This window comes from Felis catus, chromosome E2 (genome assembly GCF_018350175.1).
Source record: "Felis catus isolate Fca126 chromosome E2, F.catus_Fca126_mat1.0, whole genome shotgun sequence".
Classification (NCBI taxonomy): Eukaryota; Metazoa; Chordata; class Mammalia; order Carnivora; family Felidae; genus Felis; species Felis catus.
In genome coordinates this window covers 7127794-7136072 of record NC_058382.1, presented here as the reverse complement: position 1 = coordinate 7136072, position 8279 = coordinate 7127794, and the positions used below count along the sequence as shown (strand labels likewise).

The following is an 8279-nucleotide window of genomic DNA, read 5'->3' as shown; positions in this document are numbered from 1 at the left end:
CATTCCAGACATTTATTTATTTATTTATTTATTTATTTATGTATTTATTTATTTTTTATTTATTTATTATTTAAGTTTAAATCCAAGTTAGTTAACATATGGTGTAATAATAGTGTCAGGAGTATATTTTGGGGTTCATCACTTGCATATAACACCCAGTGCTCATCCTAACAAGTGCCCTTCTTAATGCCCATCACCCACCTAGTTCATCCCCCAACCACCTCCCCTACAGCACCCTCAGTATATTCTCTGTTTTTAAGAGTGTCTTATGGTTTTCCTCCCTCTCTGTTTTTGTTTTCTTTTTCCTTTCCTTCCCCTATGTTCATCTGTTGTGTTTCTTAAATTCCACATATGAGTGAAATAATACAATATCTTTCTCTGATTATTTTGCTTGGCATAATACACTCTAGTTCCACCCACGTTGTTGCAAACATACGGTTTTAAATTCGGTTGTTTGTCTTTTTGTTGTTGAGTTGTAAGTGTTCTTTTTATGTGCTGGATACTACTCCCTTATCAGATCTATCATTGGTAATTTTTTTTCTCCCACTCAATAGGTTGGCTTTTTACTTTCTCAATAGGGCTAATAGATGAATAAAAGGATTCATTTCGATGAAGTCCCACTTATGCATATTTTTCCCATCCTACTGCTGGAACGCCAGGGCACAGGGTGGGGTGAGGCCCAGGCACAGGTGGTCCCCCATCCAATGGTGCAGGAAGGACTTGAGAGCCAATGTCAAGAATACTGCAGGGAGCAGAGGACTCAGGGTTGCAATCAAGCACATGAATTTGTCCTCATCCCATGTTCCTACAGGACAGTCAGGGTCCCTGACACGGTGGCTCTAGTAGCCACTGGGGAAGTGATTGTCAAGACCCTACTCTTCCTCCTCTGCTTCATCATCCTCATGTAAGCACTGCCCCAGGGGGAGGAGAAGCATGGGGAGGGTGAGGACATGTGGCTGAGTCTCAGGCCCAGTGCAGGAGGGACTGAACAGGTCAGAGGGCAGGGCAGGGGGGAGGGCAACCAGGTGTGAGGATTCCACAGTGTCCAGGACAGGACGGGCTGCGCCTGCTGTGCTCACGGCTGTCTATGGGGCCATACCTGCACTCTCCCACCTTGTCTGCCCTCCAGCCCCTTAGCTGGGAACCGGAGTGAATCGGTTGGCCCTGCATTCCCAGGACCAGACCGAAAGGCCCTGGTGTCTTCTTTCAGACTGAGATTCCTCAGGAAGGAGACAGCCAGGCCTGCAGGGGGCGTGGAGGAGGCCAATACCACCCCCAGTTAATCCCTCAGGTAAGTGATGTGGGCAGCCCACCACCCAACATCCCACCATCACCTCCTCCAGGATGGCCCCAGGATTGCTTCACTTAGCATGGCCAAGGTTGAGCTGCCACATTCCTCTTGAACCTTCATCTCCACTGGGATTCCCTCACACGGCTGGCATGGCCTCATCTTTAAGGCCAGAACTGGGGTGTGGTTCTCCACCATGACCTCCCTCCCTTCTGCCTGATCCAACACATCACTCAGTCTTGTCCATCCTTCCTCCTGCTCATCCTCATGCTCGTCGCCTCCCCATCCTGACCCTGCTTGTTCCTGTGGTCTCTTCTCTAGGCCTCTAACCCACCTGCCTCCTCAACACAGGCCTCCAGAAGGAGTCTCAGGACGCCATTATTGTCCACTTCCTCCACAGTATGAAGAGCTACAATTCCTCTCCATGGCCAAGACCGAGGTGCAAACAGGCTACATTCGAAGACCTGGCATGGTCTGTTCCCTTCTGGGCTCCCCACCCAGATCCCTACCTCTCCCTGCATCTTGCAACTTCTCCACACCCAGCCATGTTAGAGATCTTTTGACTATAAGACTTTGCATGAGACTTTCCCCATTCCTGCATCTCCAAGTCCTGGTCACCTTCAGGCTCAGTAGTAGATGCCACCCAGCTGTGTGTATGCACAAGTGTGTGTGTGAGAGTGAGAGTCTCATATGGTTTTGAGTGAAGTAATATTCAGCTATTTACAGACTCCTTCAACAAGTACTATTGACACACCACCTTGTAGGTGTCAAGGTGCATCCGTGAACATAGCAAAAAAAAAAATCATTATAATCAAGAAGATGTCATTCTGTAGACAAGAAGGATAGAAATCAAAAGAAACAAAGAGGAAATAATACAGAGCACACTGGGTAGAAAATGTTTTTTGAGAGAAACCATGTAGACTGAGCGGCACGTGACATATTGGGGAGCATGATCTACAACCAAGAGTAGGAGGAGGTGACATTTGAGCAAAGACTTGAGGCAGTGACAAGGCAGGTTCTGTGTTTGCTTAAAAGAAAATTACTCCAAGAAAATGGAAAAGAAGGCACAGTGAGTGTAAGAGCTCTGACGTGGGAGCTGGCTTGGTGTTTCACTGGAAACAAGTGGCCAAGATTGAGAGCACAGGAGCGTCAGGTGGGGATGCTGGGAGGATGGTGCAGACCTCGTGGGTGTGCAGACCTCATAGGGGAAGAGACCCAGAGGGGGTGGACACCCAGTGGGTGTGCAGACCATGTGAGCCTTGCTGAAAATGCAACAATCTGAAGCCTTTGAGGAGAGCAGAGATATGATAGAACTTTCCTTTCAATAGGATCCCTGTGGCTGCTCTGCTCAGGACTGGCCTGAATGGGTCCATGACAGCACAACAGAGATGGGGAAGGGAAATGATGCCTATTGAAGACAGGAAGTGATGTTGGCTCGAACCAAAGAGAGTGGGCATTTATTTTGGACACATTATGAGGATAAAACAAACAGGATTTTGTTTCTGAGGTAATGGGTGTGGTGTGGGGGGGAAAAAGAGAGAGCCAAGAAGGGTCTGGAGAGGGTTGTTCTCTGTGTTTCTCTGCATTGCTCCTGGAGAGGGCGTCTCTGACTTCCCTCCTGTATCAGCTTCTGAGGGCCTTTGTCACAAAGGACACACTCTCAGTGTCTTAAAACAAAGGAAATGTAATCAATCCCTCACAAGGAGGCCAGAAAGCTGTGTAAGGAATGAAGCACATTTCTTCCCTCTGCCCTGCTAAGTTCTCCCCTGGGACCTGTAACACAGGACAGGTGAAGGACAGGAAAGCATGAAAGTGTATTTAATATGAGATTTATGTGGCACAGGAGCCCTCATAAGGAAATGAAGACCCAAATAAATGGTTAAATCTCAGTGGTTTTTTATTTTTAAAAAAAATTTTTTTTCAACGTTTTTATTTATTTTTGGGACAGAGAGAGACAGAGCATGAACGGGGGAGGGGCAGAGAGAGAGGGAGACACAGAATCGGAAACAGGCTCCAGGCTCCGAGCCATCAGCCCAGAGCCCGACGCGGGGCTCAAACTCCGGGACCGCGAGATCGTGACCTGGCTGAAGTCAGACGCTTAACCGACTGCGCCACCCAGGCGCCCCATCAGTGGTTTTTTAAAGATAGATCTGATGAAGAGTGGAAACTCAGGGCCACACCCAGAAGAACAGGGTTTGAGCTGTGGGTAGTAACAGAGGGCTTGGCAAGGCCATCTTTTCATCTGTCTTTTGTCCATCTGTCTTCAGAGATGCGATGCTCCTTTCCTCCGGGTAGGGGGAGGGCACCTCTCAGTGAGACCCACTGCAGGGGAAGGTCACAAAGTCCTTCCTCAACTGCCATTTTTTTTTTTAGCTTTTTGGGGTCATTTTATTTTATTTTATTAATTTTTTTTCAATATATGAAGTTTATTGTCAAATTGGTTTCCATACTCAACTGCCATTTTTAAAATTCTTTCAGTCTGAAAGGGTCATTATGCCCAAGGGACACAACTTGGGGTACTGTATTCTGAACCCCAGAATCCCAATTCAGTTTTGCTGAACAGAAATCGGGACTGGTTGGGCTCCACACCCTCCTGAGGCTCAAGGAGAGACTCCTCCTGCTTCTTCTGGGTGATGGTGGCTGCTGGCTCCCTTAATCTGTGGTGTCACTGTTCCGCTCAGGGTTTCTCTGCTCATGTCACCTCATGCTACTCTGTGTGTAGCAGGTCACCCTCTGCTTCCCCTTTAGAAGGACACTGTGATAGGTTTAGAGCCCAACCCAGATAATCTAGGACGATCTCCAAGTGCATATCTCTAACTTCATCACATCTGCAAAGACCCTGTTTCCTTGTAAGGTAACATCTACAGGTTTCAGGGATTAAGACAGAGGTTACTTTGGGGACATTGTTCAGTCCACAGCACTGATCAAGTGATTTTTGCACCCCTAAATGCCTCCATTGGTCCCCAGACTTCCTTTACTTTGTTCCTCCATGACCTGATACACTAGTGGGTCACCACAGGCATGGCACACATCTTGGGGACCAGGCACCTGCTGTTCTGTAAAAGCCACTCTTAACAGAGCTAAAAGAGAAGTGACAGACAGAGAGAAAATACCTACAAACATATATCTGATGAATGAGTTGTATCCAGTATATACCAAGGACTCTCAAAACCAAACAATGAGTAAACAAACGAAACCTAACTGTGTGAAAAAATAGAAACGAAACAACCCTGTTTACAAATTGACAAAGAATTTGAATAGATTTTTTTCACAAAGTGTACAAATGACCACTAAGTGCATGCAAAGATGGTCAAAATCTAATACCAGCCAAATGCAGATTACAACCACACAGTGATGGTATCATAAAAAACAATGCAAAACAAAACCCAGGAAATCACAAGTGTTGTCAAGGATGCAGAGAATGTGGAAGTCCTGTGTTTTACTCTTGAGATTATAAAGGGTGCATTGGCTGTGGAATTCAGTATGGCAGTTCCTCAAAAAATTAAAAATTGAGGGGCGCCTGGGTGGCTCAGTCGGTTGAGCGTCCGATTTCAGCTCAGGTCACGATCTCGTGGTCCCTGAGTTCGAGCCCCACGTCAGGCTCTGGGCTGATGGCTCAGAGCCTGGAGCCTGCTTCCGATTCTGTGTCTCCCTCTCTCTCTGCCCCTCCCCCGTTCATGCTCTGTCTCTCTCTGTCTCAAAAATAAATAAATGTTAAAAAAAATTTTTTTTTAAATTAAAAATTGAATTACCATAGGAGATAGGAACCTCATGTCTGAGTATATACACAAAAGCTCAAAATCAGGTACTTGAATAGATATTTCTACATCCATGTTCATAGCAGCATGATTCATGACAGTGAAAATGGCAGAAACAACCCAAGGGTCTAACAACAGATAAACACAAAAACAAAAGGTGGAATATTACACAGTCTTAAAAAGAATGAACGTTTGACACATTCTACAATGTGGATTGAGGACATTACTGTGAGTGAAATAAGCCAGTCACAAAAGGACAAATACTGTATGATTCCATTACCCCAAGTATCTAGAGAGCTCAAGTTTACAGACAGAAAATACAATGATGGCTGTGAAGGTCAGGAGATGGGTGGGGGAATGGAGGCTTATTAATTTAATAGGCACAAAATGTCACATTGGGATGATGAAAAAGGTTGTAGAGGTGGATGGTGGTGGTGGTGGTCGCCCTACAATGCCCCTGACCTAAACAATTAAAATGGTTAAAAGGGTAGAGGTTCTGTTATGCATATTTTGCTTCAGTAAAAACAAAGCAGCCAAAGATTCGATCAACCACTTCACCAAAGAAGGAAAATGGATGGAGAATGAGCACATGAAAACATGCCCAGCATCACCTGTCCTTAGGAAATCACAGATTAGAACCAGGATGAGATACCAGTGCACTCCTCTTACAAAGGCTAAAGAATCCAAATGAAAATAAGAGAAAAATCCTGGTAATATCCAATACGAAAGAGAGTGTGGAGCAACCAGGACCTACCACACACATTGCTGGTGGAAACACCAAATGGTACAGCCACTGTGGAGAACAGTTTGGCAATCGTGTCTCAGTCAAACCTACACCAAATGTGGGACTGAGGACCTAATGCCTAGATATTTACCCAGGAGAAACAAAAACACGTTCCCACGAAACCTGCATGTGAATGTTGACAGTTATTTTATTCATAGTCACCCCAAAACAGGAAACAACCCCAGTGGTCTCCCAGGGGTTAGTGTATGCAAGATTGTACAAATTATTAGCATACATACTCAACAATATGGAGGACCTTCTAATGCATTAGGCCAAATGAATGAAGCCAGACTCTTGCATGATTCCATTTCTATGACATTCTGTAAACAGCAAAATAAGAGGGATGGAGAACAGACCAGCATTTTTGCAGAGGTTGTGGGAGGAGGGAGGACTTGGCCACCAAGCGACAGGAGGAAAGATCTTGGGGAATGGCACTCTTCAGTACCTTGACTGTGGTTATGGTTACATAATTCTATGTATCAGTCAAATTTCACAGAATTGTACATGTTAACAGGTGAATCTCACTATGTCTAAAATTAAAATGCATTGAGAGTTAAAGAGGCCCCTGGGTAGCCGATCAGTTAAGTGTTCAACTCTCGATTTCGACTCAGGTCATGATCTCACAGTTACTGAGTTCGAGGCCCACATCAGGCTCTTCGCCGACCTGGTAGAGCCTGCTTGAGATTCTCTCTCTCTCTCTTTTTCTCTCTGCCCTTTCCCTGCACACACACTCTCTCTCTTAAAAATAAATAAACAAAAAAATAATTAAAAAACACAAGATACCACTAAACTTCTGCAAAATTGCTAAAATTTTTAAAAGGCTGACAATACCAAATATTAACAAGAGTGTGGAGGTACCAGAATTCTGAAATATTGTGGATAGGAGTAGTAAAGGTTAAAACCATTATGGAGAGTAGTGTAGCAATTCCTGCTAGTGTGAGACACGCAGTTACTCTTTGACCTAATAATGACATTTTGGGGAGGGACTCTTTTTTCTCTTTTAGCAGTTTTTATGTCTATTTTGTTATTGAAGTATAGTTGACACACATTGTTATGTCAGTCTCACAAATATCCTTCTTTTATATACTCATGGGGGTGTTTTATATATATATACACATATATATGTGTATATATGTATATACATATATGTGTGTGTATATACATATATATATATATAGTTTATATAGTATATAAACATGTCCATAAAAAGGTTTTACCTTCCTATTCATAGCCCAAACTTGAAAATCTCAAATGTCTATCAATAGGTGAGTAAATAAAAGATTACAGTATACCCATGAATGGCATAATACATAGTAATAAATGCATTATGAACTATAAATATGACTTGGATCAATTTCAAAATTATTGTGCTGAGTGAGAGAATACAGAAGACACAAAGTGTACATTTCTAGGAAATTCTCAAATTGGCAAAATTAATTCACCATGAGGGGAACAGATCAATGGTTACCTGGGGCTGGAGATGGCTTGGTGAGCTGCACAGAGGTGCCAGAAACCCAGTTGAGATGGTGGTTACGTTCACGTCCTGATTGTGGAGGTCTACATTTGTCAGGATTCATAGAAAGGCACACTTGAAGTAGTTACATTCTGTCTTATAAAAAGCACAAAGTTCACTAAAGAAACATAATGAGAACTCGCAGATCTTCCCAATCCATGAAAATGGTATAACTTTCTTTACTGTAAAACCAACTGCATTGGCTTCTCCATTATGTGCCACAATCGTACATTTTTTTTTTAATTTTTTTTTTCAACGTTTATTTATTTTTTTGGGACAGAGAGAGACAGAGCATGAATGGGGGAGGGGCAGAGAGAGAGGGAGACACAGAATCGGAAACAGGCTCCAGGCTCTGAGCCATCAGCCCAGAGCCTGACGTGGGGCTCGAACTCCCGGACCTTGAGATCGTGACCTGGCTGAAGTCGGACGCTTAACCGACTGTGCCACCCAGGCGCCCCCACAATCGTACATTTTTAATAATCCAGAATAAGGTATGATTTCACTTATTGGAGACTCAATTCCTCACTTATCAGATAAGGTGCAAAAGTGTCTCTATGGTAGTAATGTTTATGGAACATGTATTTAGATACTATTGTGTTTTGAAGATTTTACAAATGGTTGAGGGCAAATGCTATTATATATGCATATTGTAAATAGAGACATCAAGGATTTGCCAGATGTATACTCCACAGAGTGAGATGGAAAAATACATGAGCAGAACCTAAAATTTTAATTGCAGCCGTATATTCATGCCACTCATGTTTTCTGGAATATTATGTGTTTTGAGCCAATTTCACCTTGAGAATCAGATTTTTTACATGACGGGAAATGCTAATCTGTATGATGAACAATCAAACATATTTCTTCAGTCCACAAATGAGTGTGTAGACAGCATTCATGGAAAAGAATGTCCACTGGCTCATGAACTTGTGTTCT

The 8279-nt window shown here is 43.5% G+C and overlaps 1 long non-coding RNA gene across 1 annotated transcript; it reads left to right on the top strand.

Annotated features, from left to right (window-relative positions):
* The first annotated feature begins 909 nt into the window (after positions 1–909).
* On the top strand, positions 910–3177 carry LOC123382299. The gene is made up of 2 exons (XR_006590489.1): positions 910–1291; positions 1610–3177. It is a non-coding gene; the product is annotated as an uncharacterized LOC123382299 (long non-coding RNA).
* The last annotated feature ends 5102 nt before the right edge of the window (positions 3178–8279 follow it).